This window comes from Carya illinoinensis, chromosome 16 (assembly GCF_018687715.1).
Source record: "Carya illinoinensis cultivar Pawnee chromosome 16, C.illinoinensisPawnee_v1, whole genome shotgun sequence".
Lineage (NCBI taxonomy): Eukaryota > Viridiplantae > Streptophyta > Magnoliopsida > Fagales > Juglandaceae > Carya > Carya illinoinensis.
This window is the reverse complement of record NC_056767.1, coordinates 15,232,101-15,237,224: the sequence shown is the minus strand read 5'-3', so window position 1 is coordinate 15,237,224 and position 5,124 is coordinate 15,232,101. Positions and strand designations below refer to the sequence as shown.

General features: G+C 41.2%; 1 pseudogene; it reads left to right on the top strand.

Moving 5' to 3' along the window:
- The first annotated feature begins 348 nt into the window (after window positions 1–348).
- LOC122298856 lies at window positions 349–4,839 on the top strand (annotated as a pseudogene).
- The last annotated feature ends 285 nt before the right edge of the window (window positions 4,840–5,124 follow it).

Here is a 5,124-nt window from a genome sequence, read left to right as displayed (position 1 = left end):
TTAAAGATTAATGAGGATCCGTAGTCACGTATTGATGATATAATTTTTTTAATTGGATGTAACAGTAATATTACCTGTCTTTTCTCCAACGGTCATATTTTTTGTCTTTTTTACAACGGTAATATTTTTTGTCATTTTCCCAACGGTAATATTTTTTGTCTTCTCTCTAACGGTAACTTTTTTTGTTTTCTCTCAAACGGTAACATTTTTTGTTTGTAGTGTAACGGTAACTTTTTCCTCTATAAATTAGCATATTGCTAACATTCACATTCTCACAAACTCAAGTCTCATTTTATTTTTAGAACAGAGATTCTATTCTATCCTTTGATCTCCCACTCCCTTCATCAAATGGCTCGTACCTTCTTTCGCAAATTATTGACATACGTATCCTCTGAAGATGATAGCGATGTTCATACTGAGGAGGTCAATGGACAGTCATCGAGGCAGCGTGACAATAGGCACCCACGTAAGTTTATTTGGCGTGATCATGCCCAGGGGCATGAGTGCCTATTTCGTGATTATTTCGCAGAGAATCCAGTATATCCTCGAATCTCTTTCAAAGGAGATTTCGGATGAGCCGTCCCCTATTTCTTCGTATTCTAAATGAGGTAGAGTCTTACGAGCCGTATTTTGTCCAGAGAAGAGATAATGCCAGAAGACTCGGTTTATCTTCTATGCAAAAAATAACCGCAGCACTTAGAATGCTGGCGTATAGGGTTACTGGAGATTTTATGGATGAATACATACGTATTGGTGAAAGCACCGCAATGGAGAGCCTAAAAAGATTCTCTGAGACAATAGTAAGTATTTTTTCAGATGAATATTTGCGGTCTCCAAATGCTAATGATATAGCCCGATTGCTGTTTGTTGGTGAACAACGAGGATTCCCAGGAATGATCAGAAGCATTGATTGCATGCATTGGAAGTGGAAAAATTGTCCCACAGCCTGGAAATATATGTACTCTGGCCACATCCGTGAACCAACTATTATTTTAGAAACAGTTGCTTCATATGATCTTTGGATATGGCATGCATTTTTCGGTATGCCCGGTTCACATAACGACATTAATGTGCTAGAGAGATTTTTTATTTTTACGGAACTTGCCCAAGGGCGTGCTCCTGCAGTCAATTATACTATCAATGGCAACGACTACACTATGGGGTATTACCTTGCAGACGGTATTTATCCTAAGTGGCAAACTTTTGTGAAGACGATTCCATCACCACGAGGGAACAAGAAGAAAAATTTTGTGAAAGCACAAGAATTCGCAAGAAAAGATGTCGAGCGTGCATTCAGGGTACTTCAACAACGATTTGCTATCATTCGTGGACCTTCCCGAATGTTCAAAGTGAAGGACCTAACAAATATTATGAAAGCATGTGTTATTTTACATAATATGATCATTGAAGACGAACGTGATGATAGTGAGAGTCTGAACATTGAGTATGATCAACTTGATGATGATCTCCCAGAATTGTCACGCAATCATACAATTGAGCTTACGGACTTCATCCAGTGTCATCATCATATTAGAGATAACTCGGCACATCATCAGCTCCAAGAAGATCTAATTGAACATCAATGGTTATTATATTCCCAACATTAGCCCTGTCGCATTCAAACTATGACCTCTTTTCCTTCGTGTTATTTACTTTTATGTTTGAGTTAATTTGCTTTGCATTTGTATTTCCTTCATGTTATTTAAGATTTATGTTTAACTTAATTTGCTTTGCATTTGTATTTCCTTCATGTTATTCATCAAATTATGTTTAACTTAATTTGATTTGCATTTGTATTTCCTTCATGTTATTTAAGATTTATGTTTAATTTAATTTGATTTGCATTTGTATTTCCTTCGTGTCATTAGTGACTATGTTAATGGTAAAATTTTTTTATTAATGCCTTTCCTTGAGTATAGGCTTTGCAATCTATATGATGATGAAAATTTTATTTTTTATAAAATTAAAATTATAAAAAAATAAAATTTTATTTTTTATAGTATAGGCTTTGCAATCTAAAAAATACATACACAGTTTTTTATACATTTATCATTGTTCAAAATAAAAAATGCTCAAATACAACTGAAAATGGTAATATTATCAATCAAATGTTCAATTTTGAGAAGCATTGCGTCTCGCCATGATTTCCCTCTGGAGTTGCTGGAAATATAACCGCTGCATTTCAGGCATGCCACTCACGTCCATCATCATAATGCGCTGATCTTGATCTTTCGTGGCAAGCTCCACTTTCTACGCCTCCAACCTCAACCTTTCGTCCTCTTGACGAATTTTATTGAGCTCCTTTTCCCTCTCAATTACCATCTTCTCAGCCTCCAACCTCAGTCGTTCATCCTCAAGCCGTATTTTTTTTTTCCTCTTTTTCCTTGTCATACTCCATCTTGTGACGCCCCCAAATCCCCACGCCCGAACACGGGGAAATCGAGACGTCCGGATGGTGACAACCTGGGTCACCATCCTATCGACGGGTGTCAAGTGTGTGCAAGGCAACATAAGTGTACAAAGAAACACGCAGCGGATAACGAAAGTCATAACTAAGTACCAGAATTTTTCTTAACGTAATACAAGCTGTTTAAAACATACATAGATAAAATATTACAAAAACACAAATACAGTTTTAAACCAAATATAAAGCATAACATCAGCAACCCGGCGGAGCCGCATCCTCGGGCTCAGCCTCCTCCTCTTCGTCCTCCAACTCTGCACCAAAAGCTACGAAACCAAAATGGTACCGCAGGTAAGTAAAACCCAAACACTACCAGATAAAAACACATAGAACTCAAACAAAATGCATGAAGCATGCCCGATGCACAAAACCCAAAAACATAATTTTCCACACACGCCAAAAACCCATTTGGCCCAAAAACACATCCTTTCCGAAAAACACGCCAAAAGTCACATTTGGCCTTTATCCGTCTCAAACCATTATCCATATTAACCGTATGCACCATGACCTCCCCTAGGGGTCATCCGCATACCCTGGCTCCAGTGCCACACCGCAGAGTACCACCACGTATCTGACACCTAACGAGCGATGCCCAGTTCCGTGCCCCGCACGTTCGTAGCCAAGCATCCTCTAGCCCTCACCAGCGAAGGGCCACGGAGTCGGTGCGTAGAGCGATGCCCGGTTCCTCGCCCGGCGCGTTCGTAGCCAAGCAACCCCTAGCCCCCGCTCCCGTCGTCTAGCGACAACTCAGGGGACATCACTCAGTTTATTCTGCTCCCGAGTGACCAGAGAAGCTCCACCGGAATAATACCCCATTCCAGCTTGGGGTCGTGATACACACGCACCCGTAAGACCACTTACGCCAATACACAGGCTTTTCACACATAAACAAAAACACACGTGCATGCACCATGTAATGCCATATCAATGCATAATAAAATAATCCAACAACATAAAACAAATAAACAGGCAACTCCGTCCTTCATCCATCCGACCCCCGAACTCCTCGGACTCAGTCCGGAATCAACCAACAAGCAGATAAAATAATTGAATGAGCAATATATATTTAAATCTGAAAATAGGGTTTGGAAAATACTTACAGCGCTATATGGCAATTTTAAAAAACACCCGGCGTTGCAAACGGCGGAGAAAAAGCAACGTAACAGTGTAATTTACACTGTTGTCATGGGTAATAAATTACCCATTTTCGAACGGGGACAAACCAAGGCTCGGGATTGATAGGGAATGGCCTTAAGATATTTATGAAGTTAAGGGAAATGAGTTTTGGCCGTGGGTGGTGGTGGAAATGGCGATCGAAGGCCAAAAAAGGGCTGAACGGAGTTGAGCTCGTGGGAGCTGCTTCGGCAACGGATCGAGGCCGGAAATGGGTGTTTTAGGTCAGCAAGAGGTAGGGGAAGAAGCTGTGAAAAGATGGTGGCCGGAGGTGGTGCGACGGCGCCGGAAACGGTGAAAAACCGTATGGCTTGGAGGAGCTCGTGGCGGCTAACGGTGGCTCGGACGGAGGTGAAACTTGGTGGGGATGTTCACCGGTGAGAGGGGAAGAAAACTGGGTGGGTGGTGTCGGCCACGCCGCCGGCGAGCGGCGGTTCTGGGCTGCGAAAGCAACCGGCGACAGGGGCAAAAATAGAGCAGGTGCAGCGACTTCCGGCGGCTCTCGAAAGCTAACGGCTGGTCCGATGGCTCTGAAAATTGGTGGGGATGATCTCTGGTGGAAGGGGAAGAGAATGGTGGTGACGGCGCATCAAACGGTGGCCGGACGGCGGAGAACTGGCCGGTCAAAGTGGCGGCAACGGGAATGAGAAAAAGGGGCAGCTGGGCGTACGTGGGAGAGAAAGGAGAAAAAAGAAGAAGAAAAGAAAGAAAAAGAAAGAAAAAGAAGGAAAAAGAAAAGGAAAAAGGGAAAAAGAAAAAGAGGAAAGAAAAGAAATGAGGTCCAATCCTCACTCCGGAGACCAAAAACCAATCCGCCGAAAACGATATTAAAAACCGTAAAACGACTAAAATAAATTAAACACATCAAATAAATTAAAACCAATTAAAACACATTAATTTAAAATAAATAAACCAATATATTATTCAAATTAAAAACAACCATTCAGTGAAAATACATGTAAAAACGGGGTATCACACATCTTCTCGGCCTTCATTCAATAAAACTCTTTCTCCTGAACGCGTCTTGTGAATCCATCTCTAAAAAAATATATAGAGTTTAGAAAAGATATCACCTTGATGTTTGGATTTTGATCAGGGCTCAGGAACCGAATGGCAATACAAAAGATAAGATTGCCACCCACTCATGGCTACAACAACTGGTTGCCAGTACTTGTTGGCCGTCCGGGTTACCTAGCCACTGAGGAGATGGCAATCTATATGATGTATCCCCACATGCGGTTGTTATCATCACAGCCGAGGGGGTTGAGTTTATATATTTGTTTCTCTATCAGAACATAATACAAAACACCATTATCATCAGCATGCAAATCACATTAATTTATATAAGAGCATCCCCATCCGATATACATTATTAATATAACATATATTAATAAGAGAAAGGGTTCAGAATGGTGTAAATATGCTCAGTATGCATAAGTAAGGTGGCGAACATCGAATGGCTACAAAACCCCACTCGAACCCCGATT